The sequence below is a fragment of the Lissotriton vulgaris genome, chromosome 10 (assembly GCF_964263255.1).
Source record: "Lissotriton vulgaris chromosome 10, aLisVul1.2, whole genome shotgun sequence".
Taxonomy (NCBI): domain Eukaryota; kingdom Metazoa; phylum Chordata; class Amphibia; order Caudata; family Salamandridae; genus Lissotriton; species Lissotriton vulgaris.
In genome coordinates, this window is record NC_141698.1 from 1121975361 (window position 1) to 1122001671 (window position 26311).

Here is a 26311-nt window from a genome sequence, read left to right on the forward strand (position 1 = left end):
GTGTGACGGTGGATGTTGAGTGGGAGCCATCTGAAGATTTTGCTAAAGAACATGAGGGTGTGGAAGCAGCAGGAGCGACCAACCAGGCTCCTGACTTGGTTCCACTGCCTCCATGTTAATCCAAGTGTTGGTGGCCATCAGACTGCAGATGAGAGGGGGGTGTCTTTTCGAAAGAGTGCCACCCTTGTCTGAGTGGAGTTTTAGGCACTTGGGCTTCATTTAGATGGCAACTTTGGACGTGCAGGTGGTGACTTTCGTCTGGGTGTTAGAGATGTTGAAGGAGAAGGATGACTGAGTGATTAAAGGGCCTGAGCAGTACAGATATGGACATGGAGGCAGAAAGGAGGGAGGATCATGCCAGCGTGCCAGGTTTATAAATGGTTGCGTTATGGATGAGTGCATGAATAAACACTCTGTTATAATATGGTGGACACAGCGTGTTTACCGACTCCCTGCACAAGTCTATAAATTATTCCATTATGGATTAGCCTGCACAGGACTCGTAGGGGCACATGGAAGGAAGTGGGGGAAGGATCATGTCACTCTGAGAACTTTATCAAAGGTTAAATGAGTGAGTGAATAAAGGTCCTGTGCAGGACAAGTACACACACGGGTGGTTACAGTCACCCTGCACAGGTATATCACTGGTTGAATTATGGATAGGTGAGCGAATAAAAGCACTTCTGCAGGACAGGAATGGGCACATGGAGGTAACGGGGAAGAATTATGTGACCCTGCTCAAGTCTATCAGTGATTTATTGTCACTGACAGTATAAGATAGGTTGCATTGTCAGAAAGTTTGAAGTGATGCCATCAATTACAGCCAAAACCGGCGTAAACGCAATTTGACCAGTTGAGCACATTTACATTTGTTTTAGGCAACCAGACTTGTTTAGCTGTCTGCCCCTCCCTGGGGCTAGTTGTAAGACTAAAATATACCCAAATTGCCACGCATAGTGATTGTGTCTGCCCAGTCTCTGTGAATTGTACACCTTCTTAGGTATTTTGTGAAAGTGTTTTATTTTTTTCAGAGCGCATGCTACCTATATTGAATCTTTTTGAAGCTGCCTACATATTTCAATACAACTCGAACATAGCAGTAGTAGATAGTGAGACCTTTTCTTTTGGACCTGCGACATTAGGTGGTTACTGGGCACTTTATGTGGTGGGCACTGCTAAGGACGGCAGGACGGCACTGTTCAGGACGGCATTTGTTTTAGCACTTTCTGAAAGCTGATAATCTAAATCATTGCGACTGACATGCCTTTATTTAATTGCCTCAAGCTGTGCATGGTGCGAGCGTGAGCCACACTGTTAAAACATGGTATTTCAAGCTGGTATTTATTTAAAGTCTTATACTCTGAATTCAGCACCTGAGCATAATAGGACGGAATGTATGAAGCTCAGTGGTTATACTGAATAAGCAGATACCTATGTTATGCCATCTATTAATGTAATAACTGCACTTTCACAATTGCTTTATTAACCTCCCTGCCTTCTCAAATTTGCTTGAAAATGCACGATTTGTCTTCTTTTTTTTCAAAATTTTCTAGGGGGGGTTATCCCCCCAAACGCCCCTTTTGGGGTTCGGGCTCGCTCGCTGCGCTCGCTCGCTACGGTGCTGTATGCAAATCACTTTGCGCCCCACCACTTTAAAATGTCACCCACCGCCCCTGCTGTTGCCCACTACTGTTGATGTGACCTTATGACCAAAGTTGCCAACTTTGGGGCTTAGGCGTCGGCTCAACATCCAGTGGTTCTGAGGAAATCAATTAATCTCCCTGTTCGCATCGCATCCCCCCCACCCCCAAAAAGCCTTGTGTAATGTAACCCAATGCTCATTTAAAGCCCTATGATGCCTTTGGGCCAAGTTCGCGCTATATAAAACTGCAAAGTGGAGAAGTGTGGCTCAATGGTTAGAAGAGGCAGACCATGAAGCAGAGGTCAGACCTGGGACCAGGGTTCAATTCCTGACGCGGCAGGGTCTTGAGCCAAAAATGTCCACGGACTCGATAATTCTTGCGTCGGTGCCTGCTCGAATCATGGGTTCAAACTCTGCAACTCCGGGCAATAGCTTGCTTAATCTCCACTATGGCCCCCCGCGGCGGGATGCCTGGCTTTCACCTTGGGGGTGCCCAGTATGGGTTATCTCACAGGGAAAAACCAGGACGGGTTCCCAAAGCAAGCGCTTAGAGACCGTTGGTAATAATGCGCTATATAAATGTAAATTACAATTACAATTACAAAGTGAAGAAAAAAAATACATTCTTGAAGGTTTGCCAAATACGATGAAACTCTCACGTGGGGTCAACAAGCGGGGTAGATGAAAGAACTATTGTAGTCTTCCGCAAAAAGAGTCCACATACAAAACTGTCTAGATTTTTTTCAGGCGTTCCCGCAGTTCAAGCAGCTCTGCCTCGAAGCGGCCTGGGATGCGTTTTGCCAGCACACTTGAGGAGGAAGTAATTGTCTGGGGATTGATTCAATGTCCAGACAGACAAGAGCCCAGTCTGACCCCCAGACACCGTTCGAAGTGGAATGTTTTCAAACCTTCACCGCCCATGGCGCAGCAGCTGCTCAAAGTTGCATTGTTGCTTACCTCTTAATTTGTGACTGGCTCGCTACATTTCTTCAACATCCATTCCTCATTCAAGTGAATTGCTTCTTCAGCAGAGATAATAGCGCTTCAGAATGATAGCAGAAGGAAATGTTGCTAAAACACTTGCGTAATAAGTTCTCTTCTTTCGCTGTGTGCTGTGATCCTACGCAGGTCCCATGTTATGTGCAGCACCTTATACTCTTCCTGCTATTTTTCGATGGCCAATACCAATCTGCTATCAGGGATATGTATTTTTGTGTGGCAAATTATGGGTAAATCACTAAATATTCCAGTGTCTCTAAAAAATATTCCTGTGTCCTTATATAATGTAACTGGTGCTCATGTAAAGTGTTCAGGTCGAGTTCACGCTATATAAATAGAACTGCAAAAAAAGTATGGTCAAATCGCGATTGTTTCGAAAGCCAAGAGGTCATACTGCTATTCAGCCGCCGTTCTTCACACAGTTTGTTTACGTAGTCATTTACATGCCCAAGGTGCAGGGCTTACATAAAGTCTGCAGGGCAGGCAGGCGCTTAGATGTTTTCAAATCTGTCACGGCCATGGTTTACAGTGAACAGACAACACAGAACTGGAAATGCGCTAGGCTAACAGGGATGAATGAGGCTGCCTAAAGGCCTGATGGGAAGCGCAGGAATAGAGAGCATAGTGCAAGGGCGCTGTCACAGTCAACTTTTCATGGCTGGTATTATGCATGGCTGGAAGGCTCTGTACCTGCTGGCATTGCAAAGGGGCCATGGCTGGTATTAATGAGTGCCGGTCGTCTGCTTGACTGGCACAGTGCAATGTTGTCTTTATTGCCACAAGTGTGCAAGGATAGCAGAGAGGGCTTAGAGCTGCACGAGCATTGGTGCACAAGGCCAAATTTGCACACAAATGTCACTAGGGCTGATGGTGTGAGGCAGCTTGAAGGACTGTCTGTGCAATGCTGTCTATACAAAGCTACCTGTTGGCTCTCTGCCTAAGGCGATCTCTTTACATTTGTCAATATATAACCACAATAGATAGTCCAGTGAAAAGCAAATACGGTGTAAAACGAAGAAACCCTCATTCGGGTGTGTATATCACTGGGTCAGTATGTGGTGTTTGTTTACATAAAGGACGCAAAGTCCTCAGTCACCCTAGCATGGCACGCTTCATCATAAGGCTAGCTCCTCACTCATACTACGCGCAGGACATGTGCACTCCGTGCGCGTGCACATCTCCTGTCCCTGGAGGCTGGTAGCGCGCGCAGCGCGTGCTTTCAGTTTCCCTCCCCCCGTCAGCTCTACGGAGCCAGCTTGTTATCAAACTTTCAGCGCGAGTTGTTTTTTTCAAAGACCATACACTGTGACTCCCTTGCGAAGCTGTTTAATGGATCTGTCTTTCACACAACGTCCACACTACGTCAAGTGGGTTATTTTTAAAGTGGCCCTGTCATATTAAGTATATACAGATTTTCATTTAAAAATACTTCTTTTCTCTACAGTGGATATGGCGCTGGAGAAGAGGTCAAGGGCTGCGTGGGTCTCAAAGATTAGAATATGGGCCGGCAAGGATGGCTCCTCGTTGACAATCGTTGCATTATCTAGTGTATGATTATCCATTTGTACATGGCTCTGTCTGTCTGTGTGCGCGTGGGTGGCTCTGTCTGTCTGTGTGCGCGTGGGTGTCTCTGTGTGCGCATGGGTGTCACTGTCTGTGTGCGCGTGGGTGGCTCTGTCTGTCTGTGTGGGCGTGGGTGGCTCTGTCTGTCTGTGTGCGCATGGGTGGCTCTGTCTGTCTGTTTGTGCGTGGGTGGCTCTGTCTGTCTGTCTGTGTGTGCGTGGGTGGCTCTGTCTGTGTGTAGGTGGCTCTGTGTGTGTGTGGGTGGCTCTATGTGAATGACTGTGTGGGCCACTCTGTATGTGTGTGTGGGTGGCTCTGTGTGGGTGCAAATGCAATAGGTCTCGCATTTGCGAGCGATTAAGCTATTGGCATTGTAAATGACAATGTCATTTATTTATGTTTTCAAAACAAAAACATAAATAAAAATCATGTCATGAGCAATGCCAATAGGTCTCGCATTTGTGAGAGATTAAGCTATTGCCATTGTAAATGACAATGCCGTTTATTTATCTGTTTTCAAAACCAACACATAAATAAAAAGTTTGTCATTTACAATGCCAATAGCTCAAACTTTTGCAAGGCGAAACCGTTGCATTGTAAATGCTTGTTTAAGTCGTGATTAGTGTCAGCAGAGCAGCGTCAGCGAGCGGTCATACGTCACCAGGCCTGGGCTCGAGGGCCTGTGGACTTTGTTAATGTCACAATGACGCGTCATTTTATGGGCGCCCGAGCGTTGTTACCATTAATAAAGTCAACAGGTCCTTGAGCCCAGACCCAGTGGCGCTGGAACGGTTTTAGGACGAGGGGGCGGGGGCTGCCAATGTAGTCACAGGGGTGCTGAAAAATCACACCATGAACAAGTGTCGCAAATGAGCGAGCGGTGCGTTCACTGGTAGCATTTCCCAATTATCCGAGTAAAGCCCAGTGTGCCGGGTGCAGCCGTGTACAGACAGTTAATTGTTCCTTGAAATGTCCTCTAAATTCGCAGCAGGCACGCAGCTTCACTCCTGCGCGTCACTGGCGCCCAAACAACAACACGTGGAGAGGTTTGTGTTTATATTTACAGTTTGCGCATCACACAAGCAGCGTGTCTTTGTCTTGGTTTCTTTTGACCCTGCTGACATTTTTATTTCCATCACACTTCAAAATTACAAAAAACAATGTACCTCTTTTGTACTTTTTTTGGTGCTGATACAACTAGTAACATTTTGGTCTTTTAGAAAACATTTCACACCCTGTAGCCTTCCCCTTGATTCTTCCTGCACCAAGGAGGGCTGTCACTTGGTTCATATGAAATAATTCCGAGCACAAAAGGAAGGAAGGGAAAAGTAAAGACCAATCTACTGTTAAAAAAGGAGCAGTTTGTCAAAAGACTTTGGGCCATATTATCAAGCAAGGGCGATACATTATCACCGCTTTTATCAGCAGGAAACTGCAGCTAAAGTAGCGATAATGGGTTTGATAGTATGCCCTTGTGAATTCCCATAGAAGCCCCTGTTCTGGTGTTAACCTGGGCTTCTATGGGAGCTCACAAGGGCATATTATCAAGCCCATTATCGCTGCTTTAGCGGCAGTTTTCTGCCGATAAAAGCGGCGATAATGTATCGCCCGCTCTTGATAATATGGCCCTTTGTCGTACACTTCACCTCTGCTTTGAACTAACAGCTGATGGCCAAGTTAAAACCAACTCCTGTAAGGGTATTTTGGGGTGTTGTAGCATCTTCCGCACCCCTACTTCCAGGATCCCTGCCGAGACATGTTCACTTTACCAATGCTTGTTCTTCCTTTGAGGTGGTATCAAAAACAATGGTCCAAGACTAACGATCATACATGAAATAAATATATACTTACAATCATTATTTACATTTTTTGGAGCCTCTACACAATTGGCTCATCTTGTATCAATCCACCTCTTTTTTTTTTTTTTTGCATAGTTTTATATAGCACGAACTTGACCTGAATCGGGTATCAGAGCGCATTACATAGCACCAGTTACGTGACATGAGGACACATTCATTTTTCTTAGGCACAGGGAGATTAAGTGATTTGCCCAGAATCACAGGATGTTTTAGTGTCATTACCGAATTGGGGTATTGCAAATAGCTCAAGTATCCAGCAGGAAGAAAATAGGTTTTGCAGGAAACGGCTGGGCATTCCAATCTCTACCCCACAATACATCTACCATGGAGAACTTTACAATAACTTTATATCTGACTTTATACGTGCTCGACCTGCTCTCTTTTGGCTGTCAATATGGAAGAATCTGGCTGCTTCCCTCACTAGAGAGATTAATAATGATTGTGTCACGTGCAAGAAAGGGATGGACATCCCTTTGCTGAGTGGAGTGCAACAAAGTTTACGTAGTGTTAATAAGGAACGTATTTTCTCAGATACAAGCATAGTAGAAACTGTGTCAAAAAAAGAACGAAGAGTTGTCCTCTACTCTTTGTATAACACAGAAAGGATAGATTTGGAATCTAAGAAATCTACTGTTCTTAGTTACATGACTATAGAACGGTGCTATCATCCGTTTGCCGTATTTCTCACTTTAACAATGAGTCATTGGGAAAGGAGCCTATTATTCCGTTTAAGAGTAGGAACTGTAAGATTTGCACTGTGTTTCCCCCCTGGTTACCACTCTAACCTCAATCACACACTATGTCCCTGCGATGGGAAGAGTGGTCAATCAATGTTACATTTTGTATTTTTCTGCAAATATTGCATAAAATTCTCAACGTGGCTTTAAATCCCTTTTTTTTAAAAGAGAGGGCCTATTAGTCTGGAGAAGGCTTATTCGTGCGTGGTATCTTTGGCTGATGAAGAGATGATTTTTCGTGCAAGAACATTCCTTAGAATTGCCACTAGAGCACGTAAATCGATGTCTGAGCCCTGATATTTTATTTTTGTAGGCTGATAGAATGTTTTTACATTAGTAACTTATTTTACCTATTTATTACCAAGGAAGATATTCCTATGTTTTGTAGTTAATATACTGTGGCTATATCAATGTAAATTTCCATTTTACCTTGTGTTTTCAAAACTCTCTGATTGTCATTTTACTGTTATGATATTGTGCTTTTATGGGTACCAAGTTACCCGAATAAAGTTTATGTATGAATGAATGATGATACAACTAGCAACATATTGTTCTTTTAGAAAACATTTCACATCCTGTAGCCTTCCCCTTGATTCTTCCTGCCCCCAGGAGGGCTGTCACTTGGTTCATATGAAATAATTCCGAGCACAAAATGAAGGAAGGGAAAAGGACTTCCAGGACCCCTACAGAGACTTGTTCACTTTACCAATGCTTGTTCTTCCCTTGAGGTGGTATCAAAAACAATGGTCCAAGACTAACGATCATACATGAAATAAATATATACTTACAATCATTATTTACATTTTTTGGAGCCTCTACACAATTGGCTCATGTTGTATCAATCCACCTCTTTTTTTTTGCATATGTTTATAAAGCACGAACTTGACCCGAATCGGGTATCAGAGCGCTTTACATAGCACCAGTTACGATACATGAGAACACACATTCATTTTTGTTAGGCACGGGGACATTAAGTGATTTGCTCAGAATCACAGGATGTTTAGCGTTGTTACCGAGTCTCGAACCCAGATCCCCAGGTCCGATGTTGAGTGCCCTAGCCGTTACCTCTCCATCACTCAGTTGTATGTTTTACTTTTAGATTTTTTCAACAAATATTGGTACAAAGGAACGTAGTGTGTCCAAGAACGTGCAAGGAAGGAGCGTGCGTGGGTGATAAGAAAGGGTGAAGTGACATAATCAAAATGGTGACATAGAGAAAATATTTCAATGAGTTATGAAAAACTGGTCATAAAATTCCAGCTCTGTAGGCACCTGGCCGTAAGTGTTTGTAATATCAATTCAATATCATTGATTTACAGCAGTAAAAACTAGAAATGAATTCCTGAGTCACAAGTTGGTAAGTAAAATGAACAAGGAGTGGTCCAGGCGCAAGGTGGAAATGGCGTCAACGTTTCGACCCTGATAGGGCTCAAGGGTGATTGGGACTTCGGCTTGTGGGTCTTCTTCAGGACGGAAAGAAGGGTAACCTGGGTACCGGTAATGTGGCTGAGTCACATATCCATGTGTGTCTTCATGTGGGTCCAGAAGGATCCCTGGAACATTGTGGGAGACACGGGTATTACCGGAGGGCTTGAAGCGCCATCCTTATCCAACCATATAGAACCCCGGTCCACGATCAGATATTGGGTCACCCCATTTGGATAATGGCTGTTCTTCCTTTGAAGCTGGGCACCTTTGCTGATTCGGTGCAGCACTTGCTCGCCAGATTGTGCTTTTGCTGGCCCCCACTTACCTTTTCTGCGGCGCATGGCCATCATGTGTCTGGACCGACTCATTACAGGAGAGATATCACTGCTGGCGCTGCTGGGTCCCTGTTCTAGAGCCAGAGGCGCTAGAAAACCGCTTTCAAGGCACTTACCTAACTCGAATTTGACCAACTTATGTCCATGCCTTCATCTGTCGATGGTGTTTGAACCCATGGCCTCTGTGTGTTGTCTGGACGTTGCAGCTCGAACCCGTGACTGTGGATTGTCCCTCTGGGGTGCAGGATTCAGAAAGTTTTCAGTATGTGTGTGCCCTTTCTCGGTTCGCTTGGTGGGAAAGGGAGGCTGAAGCTGGGTGAATAGCATGATAATAATGTGTGTGGTGGTTTGTGCGTAGAGGGGCCATAGCGCCTGGTGAGTGCCTTGTGTGGCTCGGATGTATGACGTTACCACGCATACTATTACCACGCATACCATTACAACGCGGTATTTACAACGCATACCGTTACAACGCATAGCGCTTTGAGGTACTGGATAGTGGTAAGTATAATTTTATATTCCAACTCCAGTCCCCGTGGATACTAGGGAAGGTGTTGGATATAAAATTAAACTTATTCCCTATCCTAGAGCGACCCCCAGCGCAATGCGTTGTAATGGTAAGCGTGGTAATGCCTGCGTTGTAAGTGTAGTGCGTGGTAAAAAATGCGTGGTAAACATTGTATACCGTGTGGCTCAGGCGCTGCTTCTGGTTGCTGCTGGTTCAGCCTTTTTTTGTGCTCTATATGGCCCGGAGAGATGTACATGGAATGATCCGCTCACATATCTGACTGACTGCTCTGGCCTTTGGGGTCAGTCAGTGCTTCTGAAGCAGGGTCCCAGGTGGGTGTGTGGTGGCCCAGGAATGTTGCTGTCTTTGTACAGTTGTGTCTTCCTGGGTGTCAAGGTCTAGCAGCCAAGGCGTACTTCTGGAGGTGAGCAGGTCTGCACCTCTCAGACAGTGTCACAATGGTCACAACAGGCCTAGGTGTTTTGTGTACACACTGGGGAAACAGGGCAGGTCACACTGGAAGAAACACAACCTAGAAGACCTCAGTTGGCCCATCTGCAAGTATTTCTCAGTACAATTATACTGCTTACACAGTAAGGCACTGTCAGGGCAACTGGAAATATGCACTTTTGCATAATTATGGATTTGCCGCATTTGCCAAATAAACCATTGTCTGCTGGATGATCTGCAGATTTTAACAAATATTGTTTCTAGATAAATGGTTCAAACGTTATTAAAAACTCAGCAACCCATGCTGCTGTGCAGTGGAAGGCCCTTTGCAAAGGTTGACTGTTCACTTCTCTGCTGCTTATTGCTATACATGGGTGTTATACTGGCACTAATGAGGTGCAACATATATCCAGACAGTATCAACAAGTGTAAAAGGACAAAATAATGAAGTAATACTATCACAGAATGTGCCACATTATGCAGAATAATTTGCTTTTTTTCTGCATAATTTATTCAACCCTGATGCATAATGTGACCCTCCCCAACCGCATAATTCCAGTGGCCCTGGGCACTAAACTGCACCTTAGTTGGAGTCCTTAGCCAGTTGGAGTGCGCAGGGTCCGTTCTGTTAAAGTGCCCTGGGGCTTCTGCTCCTGTTCTTGTACAGCAGCAACACTCCTTTCAGTCTGAGACCAGAGATTGTAAGCAAAGGCAGAACCGCAGGCCATGCATGGTGCTCTGAACGGTGGGCCCCATTCACAACATGGCTTCGCAGCCGGGGAGGGAGGCCTTACTAGCGGCTGGACCTCCGCAATGACAAACTGCAGTGCAGAGGTCCCGTCCCTAGGGCAAGACCTCGTCCACAAGTGCGGGGCCTCGTCCACGTGTGCTGGGCCTTGTCCACGAGTGTAGGCCCCCCACCATAAGCGCAGGACCTCTGCCAAGAGTGACAGGCCTCTGCCACCATTGCGGGACCCCCGCCACCAGTGCAGCGCCTCCGCCATGAGTGCAGGTCTCCACCACAAGTGCTGGCCTCTCCAGGGCTTTAAGTGGGATGAAAAAACCGGGGGTCTCTCAAAGGGGTGTGCCCAATATAATTAAGGGCGTGGCTTAAAAACACCTAAACTAACAAACTGTGCTAAGCACAGTGTGCGGCCTGTGAGAAGTTAGCCTGGCATATGATGTTCACTATTCTAGTGGGCAGCTTGCACCAGTCTAAACGACCCTTATTGATGGTGGTTGTAAAGTTAACTTATAGACAAGCTATCCTAGTGGTAGCATGGACCAGCAGTCTTAGGCTAAGACCTCAGAGAGCATATGAAGCAAGCTGTTTTACCAATTATAATCCCTTGAATACCAAATGAAAGGACACCACACAAGGTATATATCAAATATATATGTATTTATTTCGAACACAACCCCTCTGCACTCTTTATGAGGTCAGAGGTCAAAGTACATCACAAGTTACTTAATTAGCATACTATAAGTTGCACAAATACAGTTATGCCCTAGGGGTCTCACAAACCATATACTAAGTAATTAGTAGAAGGACCACCTCAGAAATAGTGAATAGGCCTAGGGCCTAGGGAATCGCTGGGGCTACACTAGACAACCAAATGTTAGGAAGTAGGAGACCCACGGGAGACGGGTGCAGTGTCTAAACACAGTCGCGAGTTACCATTGACTTATAATGGAGAACGTAAAAGTTACAAAGTTACAGTTTTAGGACACTTCCGGATGGACTACGGTAAAACCCCTTTAAACTAGGACACTTCGAGAGTCAAGACCCATGGGAGCACTGGAGTACTCGAGCTACCTCACCCTGGGAAGCCGGGTGCATGGGTGTCTTTTCGTGTCGGGTTTCGTCGATGTTTTCTATGGGGATCTGCAAAGAAGTGCTGCAGGCGACCAGAGGAAAAGTGTCCGAGTGGATAAAAGGGTGGATCGAAGAAGAGAAGAACCTGAAAGCACAGGGGACAGAGTCTGGGTCACTAGCCAGTGACCTGGAAGGAACCAGGAAGGAACCAGGCGATGTCGAGTTGATTTCAGGGGAAGAGTTGAAGATTGTCTCTGTAGCCACGAGGACCAGGAGGTGTCTATGACAACCAGGAGCTGGATTCGAGCTGTGCCACAAAGGATCAAGTGGACTGCGATGTCCGTTTCCGGACTGGACCCAGCAAGCCTTGGTAAACGCAATACACGCTGGAAGTAAAGATTGTCTTCGGAGCAGACCAGCAAGGTCTGGTGAGGTTCCCATTCACAGGGCAGCTGGAGCAAGCCTGGAGTAACCAGGAAAGCAGTTTGGATTCAAAGGAAAGTCTTCAGGGGGCTAACTAGCCAGCAGGCTAGCAACCAGGAAGACGCGTTGAGCTGAAATGCAAGAGCGGGCCCCATGCAGCACTCGTGGAATGTGGAGGGCTGAGCTTCGATGCAAATGGCGCTCGGGTCTGGGGCTTCTCATACCCCAATGCACAACTGCAAGGGTGCCTCGGTAGTTGCACTGTTAGCAAAATGCAGGATGTCCAGCGTGTCCGGTCCCACATCTCTCGTGTCTGCCATGGGTCTTAGCTTTGCTGTGGATGTGGGACGGAGTCAGCGAAGTCTGAGAGTCCAGTTCCTGTGTCACTGAGTCTTTGGGTTCCGGCGGAAGCATTGACAAAGCAGACCAGCGAGTTACTGGTGGTGCCTGTTTGCACAGGGTGGTCACTCCTTGACCACAAAGGAGATGTCTTCAGTCTTCTAATCGGTATAGAAAGTCGAAGGTACAAGAGTTATGTACCAAAGTTTCATTCCAGGATTATCTAAAGTCCTGGGGACACAGCACCTATCTTTATACTAAAGAAATGGGCTGGATTACCTACTAGGTCCCTCCTTTGGGTGGACCTGCGAAGGGGGTGGTTACACCCCTTTCCCTTCGCTCCAGTTTCGTACCAGAGCGGGGCTGGAGTGCCCCAGCAACTTGTTTGAACCGGGCTATGCATGGAGCACCTTGTGTGCCCCGGGCAGTGTCTGGAAAAGCATCTTTCCATTCAACCCACCCTGCCCCAATACACTACAGGCTGTCTGGGGAGGTGCTGGCACCTACCTCAACCTATTGTCCAGGCCTCCCTTGCTGGAGTTTTCCCCAGCAGCAGGAGGTCAGACTCGTGTCTGTGACAGCAGCATCCATTTTGTGATGCTGAGGCTCTGTTTAACTTTAACCGGGTAAAGCAGTAACTACATGTCTTTTCCCTCTAGAAGGGTGGACTGCGGGGCGTGGTTTCGGCGCTGATGAGGACGGCGGCGTGAGCCGAGAGCTCCGCGCCCGTATCCGCCGATTATCCTTTTTAGTTTCCTGATTGCGGCTTGCAACGCATGTAATTGCGTCGGAATATCAGGGGAGCATCCTGAAGTGAATATCGCATCGACCGGAGGCTCCGCTGAGCTACCGGACCCGGCGGCAATGTCGGAGCAGTGAAAAGCGTTCCCACAAGATGGCGGAGTACAAAGGGAGACAGGACTGACCCGGCAGCAGGGAAGCTGCTAATAGAGGCCCGGCGCCCGGGAATTGTGAGACGATTGCCGTTGTGATCGGCGTGTGGCCGGTGCTCTTACTGCCTGCGCTGGGGAGCGGACCCTGGCGAGCGTGTGTGACGGGGGTTTGCCCGGAGGGGAAGGCGCCCCACAAAAGGTCCTAATATGGCGGCCATTACTGGAGCTACATGAGAGGCACGGCATTGTAATCCTGCCCAGGAGGTATTTGCGGTCGGCGAGCAGTGTGCGCTGCTTTCAGTGAGCATGGTGAGGCAGCTGTGCGGCGCTCGACCCAAGGAGAGCAGGGGGAACCTGAGACCCTGCATTAAGAGCGGAACGTGCACTGAACTATACCGGTGGCTGCCCACTAAATCGACGCTGGCCCCCGGCGCTCCCTGGAGGGGGGCACCGGAACAGAAAGGGGCGAGCAGACTCCAGCGGCGGCGAAACATCGACGTACCCCTGTGGCCCTGGTGAGTGACAGGCGGAGGCCCTAAACACAGACCGGCAGGGGTGGGAACAGAGTCGGACCGGCGGAACTGTGGAAGTGAAGGAGACGGGTCTGCCAAGGCGAGCGTGGATACAAGGAAGCATATTGAGGTGGCATATCTTCCCTTGCTCTGCACCTTGGGGTGACGCAATACAGAGGAAGCTGGGGTGATACGGCCATGGGAGCAGCTGTGGAACCTATCTGATACCCCGCTGCGCCCCCACTGTTAGCCCAGACTGGAACTTGGTTTCCTGCGCGCATCAGAGGTTTGCGCTGAAGGGGTCTAACCAGTGGCACAAAGTCTGAGCCCTGGCCCTGATTGTTGGTTTTGGTTGCGGGGTGCGGAACATAGGTGCATTTGTGGGACCGGGGACCTCGTACAACTGGAAGCGGACTGTGGAGTGTAACCTGTGGAGCCAAGGTGGGGTGTATGACGTGGCTGTGGAGTGGCGGCCCGGTAGCTTGGAGCAATTATAGAAATCCGGTGGGGGCTGGGCGGCCGTTGTGAACGAACTCTCTGGTGCAAGTAGTCCTTACAGAAGGAGACAGGGTGTACCCCAACCTTCATGATGAAGCCCACGAGTGAGACAGAGGGGGCTGCGGAGCAGGGCGCCGTCCGCAATGACGAAGAGGATATTAAAAGCACAGAATCGGAGAAACGGCTGAACAGGCGCCTAGACAAAATCCTAGAGGCCATCACGGCGACGAAAGAGTCCTTACATTACGACATCTTGCAAGTCGCAACGGGGCTGGGCCTCCTGAAGGCGGACCACTGGAAGCTGGTGGATAGAGTGAAGGATGATACTGAGCTGGTGGTGCAGGAACTGAAACCGGCGGTGGTGACGGTGGAACGCAAGCTGGAGGATGCCTTACAGCACCTCACAACCCTTGAAAAGAAGGCCAAAGATGCGGAAAGTCGAAATCGGCGCAATAACGTACGGGTCGTGGGCCTGCCGGAGAAAGTGGAGGGATCGGACATGGTAGCTTACATGGAGAACTGGTTTAGGACGCAGGTGGCCCCGGAGGGCCTCACCGCCTTTTTCACGCTCGAGCGGGCACATAGGATCCCGGCCAAGCCACCGCTACCGGGTTGCCCGCCGAGACCAGTTGTTGCCAGGGTCCTCCACTATAAGGACAGGGCCCTGCTGATCCAAAAAGCACGTGACAAGGGCCCTTTTAAAGTGGAGAACGGCTCAGTTACGATTTTCCTGGACTACACGCAGGACATTCAGCGGCACAGGGCATCCTATTTATCCATTAAAAAGGAACTAAGAGAGGAGGGGATCCAGTACTTATTATTATTCCGCGCCAAATTGAGAATCATTGTGGATGACATGCCCCACTTCTTTCTGACACCTGAAAACGCATGGGCATGGCTGTCGTCTTACAGGGCGGGCACAGACCGCAGGAACAGGGGAAGCCGAGACAGCCGAAATCACAAAGGACTCGCCAATCGCAGCGTATCCAAAAGAAGAACAGGAATCGACAGGCCCTCATGCTCGCACAAGTAGCTGCTGACAAACGGAACGCTCTGGCGGCGACAGCGGAAATAACAGGGTCACAGAATGGGGACTTGAACAGAGGGTCAGACTCGGATGAGGAACGGAAACAATCAGGCACTGAACTCTCGGATGTGGACATCACCATGGGGCCGGAAGTGACACCCAGATCTGCGGACGACCTGTAGAATGATTCTCTTTCATCGCGGAGCTCCCGTTATTGGACTACACTAGAAGGGGATGAAGCCCCTGGTAATATTTATGTTTTTTTTGTGGATGGGAATGCTGCTTTATGGGGTCGGGGGCCGGAAGCGGGGGTAGCGCTGCTGCCTGTCGGGCTGATCTGCACTCCTATTGCCCTTAAGGCAACCTGTGGTGACTACCGCAGGATAGTATTGTGTGTTTTGTTGTGGCTGTTTGGACGGGGGCTGATACGTTGTTATTGGGTCCTGTTCTGGGGGGGAGGGTGAGTTCTATATTCTGGGGTGGGAGGGCGCTTTTTTGGGGGGTTGAGTTTTTGGGGGTTGGCAAAGGTGGGGGTGCTGGTATTTTGAGGAGGACGGGGAAGCAGGGCTACAATGATGGAAACATTACGTGATTTAAAATGTATCACTTGGAATGTGAGAGGCTTACATACTATGGTTAGACGGCATAAGGTGCATGTATATTTATTGCGGAGAGGGGTGCACATAGCTTTATTACAGGAAACACATCTTACCAAGAAGGAGGGCCAGGCACTGCAGCAGAGATGGAGGGGTCGGTTTTCAGTACAGCTTATTCTGCGTTTGCCAGGGGGGTACTCATTTGGATATGGGCCGGGATCCCATTTCAGGTCTCTCGGCAGGTGATCGATCAAGAAGGGCGATATGTGGCTGTAGAGGGCAGGCTATTTGGCAGGGACGTTGTGCTGTGTAGTATTTATGCCCCAAACACTGAGCAAGCTCGATTTCTGGGTGGGTTGTCGGGCGCGTTGGCGCCCCTTTTGGCTGGCCCGGCCATTGTAGGAGGGGATTTCAATGCTATCTCGGATGTGGACATGGAGAGATCGCACCCTCCTCTAGTGGTTGCACCGGTTAGGAACCTGGCTAAAACGAGATCCCACTGGCAAGACCACTGGGGCTTCATTGATGTGTGGCATGCCCAGCATCCGCAGGTTAGGGATTACTCGTTCTTTTCCTCTGTGCATGACCTACACGTCCGCATTGACGCTATCCTGTGCTCCCCCCTGCTGGCCCATATGGCGACACATACTGAATACCTCACTAGAACTATTTCCGACCATAACCCACTACTGATGTCGCTTCACTGGCAGAGGGTGAGGACGGCAATCCCGACATGGCGCCTACGCCCTGAGACTCTGGAAGATCAGGTATTTAGGATGGAGGTGGGAGAGGGCATTGATGATTACCTCCGGGAGAACTGGGGTACAGCTAGCTCTAGGGCGTTTGAGTGGGATGCTTTTAAGGTGGTTATCAGAGGGTTATGCATCACCAAGTATTCAGGAGCCAGGAAATCAGTGGTGGATGATGTAGCGAGAGCAGATAAGGCTTTGAGGGATCTGGGGCAGAGGAGACCAGAAGTGCCATCCCTGAAGGAGCTATTGCTTGAGGCAAAGGAGAAGGTGGCGGCCGAAACTGAACGGCTGCAATGCTTTGATAACAGAGGTTACCTGGCGAGGGCCCATGCGGAGGGGGATAAGGTGGGAACGCTGCTGGCTAGACTGGCCGACCCGGTGCAGAGAAGTGGGACAATTATGCAGATAGCAATGGGTGATGGTACTCTGACCCACTCGCAGGATACGGTGTTGTCTTGCTTTGCTACCTATTACGAAGACCTGTATAGCAGTAGAAGGGGGAGGCAGAGGAGGACCTAGAAGAATACCTGGAGGGGACCCCCTTGCCGCGGATGGAGGAAGAGGACGCTGACATGTTGGGACAGGATATCACATTAGAGGAAATACGTGTGGCGATTAAACACATGGCCCGAAATAAGACGCCGGGCCCTGATGGGCTTCCCATTGAATTTTATGCTTCATACGTGGACAAACTGGCACCTGCTTTACTGGAGGTGTATCGGGCGGCAGAGATGGAGGGACACCTCCCAGGTTCGATGCGTGAGGCCTTGATAGTCCCTCTTCTGAAACCGGGTCGATCAGAGCTGGATGTGGCCTTCTACCGACCTTTATCTATGTGATCGGTGGATTATAAAATCCTGAGCCGCATACTGGCGACAAGATTGCTGCCGTACATGGCGTCGCTGGTTCACATAGATCAAGCGGGCTTTATTCCCAAGAGATGCACGGCTTCGAATATCCGCCGCTTTCTTCGGATCATGGCGGACAATCAGAGCGATGAGAGTTCTGCAGCGGTGCTCTCTGTCGACATTGAGAAAACCTTTGATAGTCTGGAGAGGGCGTTTCACTGCAGGTCCTGGTCCGCTTTGGTTTGGGTGACAGGTTCGTGAAATGGACAAGGGTGTTATACTCCTCGGCCACGGCTAGAGTGAAGCTGGGTGAGGTGATCTCTGACCAATATCCAATCATGAGAGGCACGAGACAGGGGTGCTCGTTATCGCCACTGTTGTTTGCACTGGCGATCGAGCCTTTGGCGGCACAGGCAAGGATGGGCAGGATGTATAGGGGACTGCTGCATCGGGGTGATCACCACTACATCTCCCTGTATGCGGATGATCTGCTCCTCTTTCTCCGGGAGGCGGAGGTAGATCTGCTATGTTGTCCAGTTTTGGGGGAGTTTCTGGTCTCCAGGTGAACTGGACTAAGACGTGCATCTTTCCGGTGCGGCGGGGTCTCCCTAGGCCTGTGAAGCTGGGACCCATTAAATGGGAACCGACGTGCATCACCTATCTGGGGGTCCGGATTTACCACACGGACCAGGACTTGCTGGAGGGTAACATATCCAGGTGTGTCAGAGCCTTGAAAGGTTGTATGGAGTTCTGGGCAACGCTTCCTCTGTCGGTGATGGGCAGGGTGGCGTTGCTTAAGATAGTGGCACTTCCCAGGCTGTTATATTATTTCCGTACACTGCCGATCTGGCTTCCGCCAAGGATATTTAAGGAACTAAGATCGTTGATGGTGGGTTTCATCTGGGGTAGTGGTAGACGTTGAATAGCCCTGGCGAGTCGCGACATTGATGGAGGGCGGCCTGGCGGTGCCGGATTTTGAACTTTATTACCTGGCAGCCCAATTGCAGATTTTGACGCAAAACATAGAGCGGGAATATCTGGGCCCGGAGAGTGACTGGTGGAAGGGAATCCCACGTCATGTACAGGCCTATATAGTCCTGTAGCAAAGGCTCGACCAGCAGGACTTGATGGGGGAGGAACGAACCCTCAGACTTTGCTGGAACAGAATGCAGTGGAAAGCAGGGACACCACATCTGTACGCGCCGGAAATTCCACTGGGAATGTTGATGGCGCTGCGGCATGGCGGGGATTGGTCGCCGCTGGCGAATTGGGAACAGTTGGGCGTCCAGGTGGTGGGAGACCTGTATGTGAACCAGGAACTGGTGCCCTTCCCAGCGCTGCGAGACCTGTATGGGCTCCCAGAGGGGGACTTCCTGCTTCATGCTGTGGTCATGACTGCGATTCAAAAGCACTGGAGAATGGGGAAAAAGGAGCCGGAGATGACCCTTGCTTGCCAATATACTGTGATGGCGGCGGGCACGATCAAATCGGTAACGTGCCTCCAGTCTAGGCTACTTCGGGAGAGCATGCGACCCTTAGATACTCTTAAAGTGAAATGGGAGGAAAGCATAGGTAGGGAGATACCAGAAGCCGCTTGGGAACATATCCTCAAACGGGCGCGGGAGGGCTCTAGAAATGCTCGTCTCCAACTGATTCAATTCTTTGTGCTGCATAGGGCCTATTTAACACCGGGGAAGATCCAAAAGTACTTTCAGGCCCAGAATGCGGCGTGCTCACGATGTAGGGAGGAGGGTGCTGAGCTAGACCACATGTTATGGTTCTGTCCGCGTATGGGCGGTTACTGGGAGGAAGTAGGGGAACTCCTAAATACGATCACAGACAGACAATTGGATTATGACATGGCCACCTGCCTGCTACACTGGTTTCCGCATATGGCCAAGACCAAGGTCACCAGCAAATTTATTGACTTAGGGCTCCTGCTGGCTAAACATGAAATTACCTGGCATTGGAAGGCAACGAAGGGGCCATCGTTTGGGCGCTGGAGGAGGGAACTCTGCAAATGGGCGAGCCGCGAGAGTGTAGTGAAGCTCCGTCAGGCTACCCGATCGGGTAATGATAAAACGTTGAAGGCAGCTCGATCCTGGGAAGCACTGGTCCAGTCTTTGAAGGACCAACAGTTGACGGAAGAAGAGGGGTGAGCTCCACGTCCATGTGACTACTACATATAACGCGTAATTACGCTAGCCCATTGCTATTACCGTTACGAACATTGAGTGCTTATATAAACACCTATACCACCATTCAAGTAAGGGGGGAGGGATTAGGAGGGAGGGGGGAGCTGACCACCGGGTAAGGAGATCCCTGCTATCAGGGGCTGGCTGGGAGGATGAGTGCACCTGAGATCGAGCTGATTACTGTAACTGTGGAGCTACGCTGTCTTGGACTAATACAAGGGACACAGGACACGGGAGCGGGAGACTCAGGACGGGTGGTGCTTGCTCAGGTATTGGCTCCCAGGGGTTGTTGGGGTTTGTATGTTGGGTAAATGGGAGTTAAAGAAAAGCAGATATGATTATTCTTTGTGGGCCGGACATGTTCATGATTATGTGATATACACACGCATACTACATATCTGATTCACGCCGCCCAACTCCTGGGTTGTGGGCTAAATATCTGTGTATTATGACTTTTATTGTTTCATCGATCACAAACGATGTTTATATAATTGTTAACCGGCTTAAATGTGTGAATGATTTCTGCAATAAAAATATATTTTCAAAAAATAGAAGGGTGGACTGCTACCCCCGCCGCCAGAACTGGTGGGGGGTGTAGTATTCCAAAGTGTTTGACAGCTTACACGATATGTTTTGATAAAGCCAAACTAAAGTTATCATTAACCGCGAGGATTATAATTCACTTAAGAGTATATGGTATGGCTATATCATAGAACAGCTATAAGGAGATGGTTCCAAAAGCTGCAGAGGGGCTCAGCTCATGCTAGGGCACCCTCTCACATAAAACCAAGCACTCTGCCTTAAGGGTTGTCAAGGCCTGCCATAAAAGTGACTTATAGGTGCATATGTGTCTGTATATATGGATTGATATAGGTATACTATATCTAAGTAAGGGGTGATTACACCACCTTACCCAGGCTGAGTGATCAGCCTGTGGTGTCAGTTTGGATGGCCAGCCAGGGGTGGCATAATACATGCTGCAGCCCCTGGTAGGCCTTGGATTCATCTATGCCCTGAGTACCTATGGTACAATATACAGGGGCTCACAAAGGTGACCCAATACCCAATCAGGTATGTACCTAAAGTACATGAAATCAGTTTAGAGAGAGAACAGCTGGGCTGTGGGTCTGAATAGCAGGCCCACAGCCACACTAAAGTAAAAAAAACAGAATATCACAGCAAAAAGTGGGGGTGACCATAGGAAGCAGACCCTACTCTCCTACATGGCCCGACTTGTATTATGCTGTTTCTGTCATTGCATCTAGATATATGATACAACAAGTAACATCATACCCACAACAAGTCAGGACTATTGGCTTTGTCAATGGTTGTTAGTTGCATAAGATAAATAAGCAGCAACTATGGCTTGTATATAATATTGAAAAAGCTTCCACTTAAAGCCCTGGTGACACCACGACAATGTTGCTGCTTCTGAGATTCAAAAAGAGAAGGGAAATCCAGAGAGAAAATGACTCTTTAAAGGACTCCCCTTCGCCTACAACGCTCACCTGGCATGACGTCATGCCGTGACTGCTTCACTAGTGAGATGTGAGCAAAGTGAGCACAAGTCCACATCGATATGCTGCTGTCACTGCAGTCCAGAAAAAAGCGGACCGCCTGTGCCAGGGCACAAAGCAGAGCCCGATAGAGACCCGTTTCAAGGCCTCCTTTAAAAAACCGCCGGTGCTCAGCACTGGGGAGACCCGACCCACTTAAAGCCCTGGGCCTCTCTCATGAGTGCCTGTCCTCTGCCACCACTGCGGGCCCTTGTCTATGAGTTCTGGGCGTCTGCCACCAGTGCGGAGCCTCGCCTGCGAGTGCAGTCCTCTTCCACGATCGAGGGGCCTCATCCACGAGTGCGTGGTCTCTGCCACCAGTGTGGGACCTCTGCCACAAGTGCAGGGCCTCCGCATCAACTGAGGGGTCTCCACCACAAGTGCGGGACATCTGCCATGAGTGCAGGAACTCCACCACAAGTGAGGGGCCTACACCACAAACAAGGGGCCTCATCCACGAGTGTGGGGCCTTCCCCAACAGTGCAGGCCCTCCGCCATAAGTGTGGAGCCTCAACAACCAGTGCTGGACCTCCACCACCAGTGTGGTACCTCCCCCATGACTGCGGAACCTCCGCCACGAGCGTGGTACCTCCACCACGAGTGCGGGCCTCCATCACGTGCAGGGCCTCCTCCACCACTGCAGGGCCTCCGCAACCAGTGTGGTACCTCTGCCACGACTGTACGAGCTCCACTACAAGCTTGGTACCTCCACCATGAGTGCGGGGCCTCCACCATGAGTGCGGGGCCTCCACCATGAGTGTGGGGCCTCCACCATGAGTGCGGGGCCTCCACCATGAGTGCGGGGCCTCCACCATGAGTGCGGGGCCTCCACCATGAGTGCGGGGCCTCCACCATGAGTGCGGGGCCTCCACCATGAGTGCGGGGCCTCCACCATGAGTGCAGGGCCTCCAACTCGAGTGCAGGACCTCCGACATGAATGCAGGACCTTGCTCACGAGTGCGGGCCCACGCCACGAGTGAGGAGCCTCCACCACAAATGCAGGGTCTCCACCACCAGTGCGGTACCTCCGCCACGCGTGTAGGACCTCCACCACGAGCACGGTATCTCCACCACAAGTGCTGGGCTTCCATCACAACAAGAGCGGGGCCTCCACCATGAGTGCGGAGCCTCCAACTTGAGTGCGGGACCTCCGACATGAATGCGGGGCCTCGCCCATGAATGCGGGGCCTCGCCCATGAATGCGGGGCCTCGCCCATGAATGCGGGGCCTCCGCCACGAGTGCGGGGCAACCGCTGCAATTGCGGAGGCCAGTTGTGAATCGGGCCACAGCGTTTTACCTTTGTTTGTCATGGTCACATCGCGAACTCATAAGGTTTTAAACCTAATAATTAACAATCTGCCAAAGACGTTCAGACAGCATAAGCCCAAAAGCTTACCTCACGAGGGTGGACTGGAAATTCAATGCACACCCAACAAGCATTGGCACAGCTAGCAGGTCTCACCGAAGCAATTGTTTTTTAGCACTTTTGCACAGCTGCGAGGCTGCTGCGCAGCATGGCTGAATGCAAAAAAAGTACTATTGCGCAGTCAACACTTTCTCCGTCATAGCGCTTTGCTGTGCAACATGGCTCAAAAATAAACATTGACAAAGCCAATAGATCCCGTACAGGCGAGACTCCCTGCAAATCCCTGTTTATGTAACCCGCCCAGGAGCTTTTCTTCTGTCCGTTTGAGATAATCTTTCCATGTGACTGCTAAAGGGAACCAGTGATTTTGTAACCTATATTTATATCTGGTCTCCTAGTGACCAATCTACTCGAAACTTGGCAAAAGCAAATTCTAAGATGGACAGATAATGTTTGGGCGAAACTTTCATGCAGAATTGTCCGTGGGGGGCAACGTTATCAGCTTCCATCGGACTGACCAGTTCAGCATCTCTACCGGACGCCACTGCCGGCCGCAGCCAATGCTCGCCTTCATGAGCGCTGTTCAGATCTCTGACACTGCACCAGTTGTACCTCACTCTCGGGTAAGTGCCCCGCGGACAGGCGCTTGTTTCCTGCACAAACGCCGCTTGTCTCGGATGCCTCTGATGTGAAACTGGGCGTCCGCCCAACATACTTCAGGTTTCTAAGAACGGGGCCTGCAGCTCGGCGCGGACACGGGGTGGTTTCGGCCTCGTTTTCTGCTCGTCAGAGGAGACGGATCCTCAGCTGTGTTTAGTTGTCACCACGGGAAGATATACGACACACAAGGCAGCGTGTGCGTCAGCTGCCCCCAAAATGTGAGTGTTTATACAGAAACAAAGCCAGCTCGGCGGGAGGGGGGGGGGGGGGGGGGGGGCTGCCTGCCTGTCACTGGGTGCGTTTTATCTCATTTTGCTTCGTACCTGTTGAGGGCCCGGATGTCCTCAGAGAACGATCGAAGCTTTGACATTGTTCACTTTTGCAGAGTTGCATTGTTAAATCTGTATATTTTTTAAACTAGGCTACCCTTCCCAGGAGGCATATTATCAAGGGCCTCATCTCCGCTTTTTTGGCTTTAAAAGCCAAAAAAAGCAGAGATAGTTTGTTCGCCCTATTTACAAGGCAGTGCTAGCATCCATTAGCGCATGTTAGCAGCCTTTTCCCCGATGTCTTGTCTTGCATCTCTAATGGGATGCAGAGTGGGCGTCACTGAGCGAATCGTCACTAAATTACATGTAAATTATCGCCATGAGTACATCGCAATATTTACAATGCAACCACAACACGGTTAGCGATTTTAAAAACGTGCTAAGAATGCGTTTCTCCAAAAACGAACGTCTGGTAAAATATTGACTAACCCTCTTTGTCCTATGGCAGGTGGATCATGCGGCTGAGAGCACCTTTGTCTATTTACAAGGTTTACGCCATCTCTGTGGTTGTATCACTGGATTTCCAGCAATATTCCCCTCACAACGCCGTTATTGCTGGAAATATTATCGCCCTGGTGATAGGCGTTGTTAATAACGTGCTCTCTCGGCGATAGACGGTGATAAATAAAAGCGCGTTAAGCGCAATTGGTGATATTGATCGCCGTCCGTTGGTAATATGCCCCTAGGTCTTTTTAAACGTACATTTTCCCCGGGCACATGCCAGCGAGCACTCTTCTTCTGGTCATGATTACCACACAGGGTCCTGTGCGGCAGTATTGTGCACGGTGTTACCTACACATATATGATAATGCACCACGCGCATCCTTACTTGAGCGATTGCAAGGCACTGGTAACTACTATACGAGGTAATGTACCTTGGGTATACCTGTCTCCTCAGCCCCCTTGCACGTTGCAGTGATACTTGTTTGAGGTCAGTCCACCTCCCCGGGCAGCCGCCCCATTCCCTACGGCTTTTACACATGTAGTACCCGGGTGCCACTGCCCGCGGTACAGACCAAGCACCCACGAGCCACAAATAAACCCCAACCCCAGTGGGTTCATCTTACAGTCAACCCTTCAACGCTCTCCTGGAATCTGCTCAAGGAAGTTCATAAGAGTGAAAATAGACAAGCGATAGAGTTTAGCAGCAAAATAAATTCTCTCCTGAAGCGATCGTGGCCTCATTTGCACCCTTCCATTTTGAGATCATTTGCATGAATTACACCCCGGGCGGAAAGGTCCAGAAACCTTCCCTCTTTTGTACAAAGAAGTTCATCAAATCATTAAGGAACAATCAGCAAACGAATTGGCACTTTTCCATCTCAAATGTAACGAATCTAGATAGAAATTAAAATCCAAGTCAACAATGTCTTGATATAGTGCACAGTGGACCAGCTTGTAGCAGTTCTTTTGAATTTCAATGCATTCATTCTTTTAATCCCAGATGCGTAGCCATCTCCTCGTCTATGTTCAAGCCCGCCGGGAGTCTAATCGAACCTTAAGATATGTCTCAGTTCCATCCTCTGTAGATGATTTTCGCAATCTCCTCCTCCTGCTGATCTGTCAGCACCAAAAAGGATGACAACTCAGACGAGGGGGCTTGCAAATCATGAAGAAGTCCAGCAACAGGATACCTTCATTCAACATCTTTCGCTGGCCTCAAATGCTCCAAAGTTCTTTTATGAACTGCAATTATAGTACTTCAACATATCTAAACTTACAGAAGCTTTATAAAACAGACATGCAAGCGTCTGAGCTCCATGATATGCGTTTGGTAATATATCTTGTTTTCTCCTGTGAAGGGCAACAGGCTGCGCATATTTTTGCTATATGAACGAGTCTTCCACTTGCCACATTTCACAAACCCATATCTCGGTGGCAGCCAGTTGGATTAATTTTATTTTCCAAAGATGGGCCCCCATTAGGATGGCAGGTGGACTTTGCCCGCCCGCCATCTTCGTGCAAAACGGGACCGGCCGCCATAGGAGCGGCGGTCCCGCCTTGAGCATTATGATGCGCCCGCCACACAGGAGTGCGCATCCTGTATGTTTACCATTGTGGCGAGCGGTGCAGAAAGCGCCGCCCGCCGCAATGGTAAAAATGCACGTTGTGCATTTCAAAGCACAACATGACAGACACCACGCGGTGCCTGCCATGTTCCACTTTGAAATGCGGGGGGTACCATAGGTACCCCCCATGTGCACCCCCCGGACTCCCAGGGGGCCTGCAACGGGCCCCCACAGGGAGTCTCCACATGCCTTTCCGTGGCGGCATTGCTGCCACAGAAAAGCATGTCAGGAAGGGCATCCTAATATTAAACATTTTCCACCCCGGCCGCAAGGCAACCGGGGCGGAAAAGCGTTGGGCGGTCTTTCCGTCCGCCGCAGTCCCCACCCTCCATTCTAATATGGCGGGGGGGAATTCAGGAGATGATGTCAGGTGGATTGCCCCCGCCACGCCGGCAAGGGCTACCGCCAGCCTGGCGGGGGCAATCCGCCCAACATCATAATGGGCCCCTAAGTGTCTGCCATTTTTTTTTCATTCAGGGAGGCTGCCTTTCTGGAAGTTATGGCGGTCTTTGTGCCAAATCATGGCTGATAGATAACATTTTCACACCATAATCCCCCCCAGTCTTTTCCAAGGATAGATCTGGTCTTTTCAGAATCCATATTGAATAGCGTGATATCTCTAATGGGTTGCGTCTCTTTCATATTCTTAGTCTTTTATGAGGAGAACAGCTCTCCATCTCTTGTTTTCTCGTCTGCTCTTTTTGCTGACACTGCCAGTGTTCGATCCAAGTGCCCTCTGTTTCGAAACCTGTGTCCCTTTCCTTTCTCTAAGTGTCTTCTCTATTACATAAAAATTTAGCTCATAATGTGTAAGAATTTGTGCTTTTAAAACTCACCACGCTGCATAGCATTCCAGGGCACTTGCTCACCTCTGATTGGCCCGCGCAGCGGACTCTAGCGCTGCCGCAAA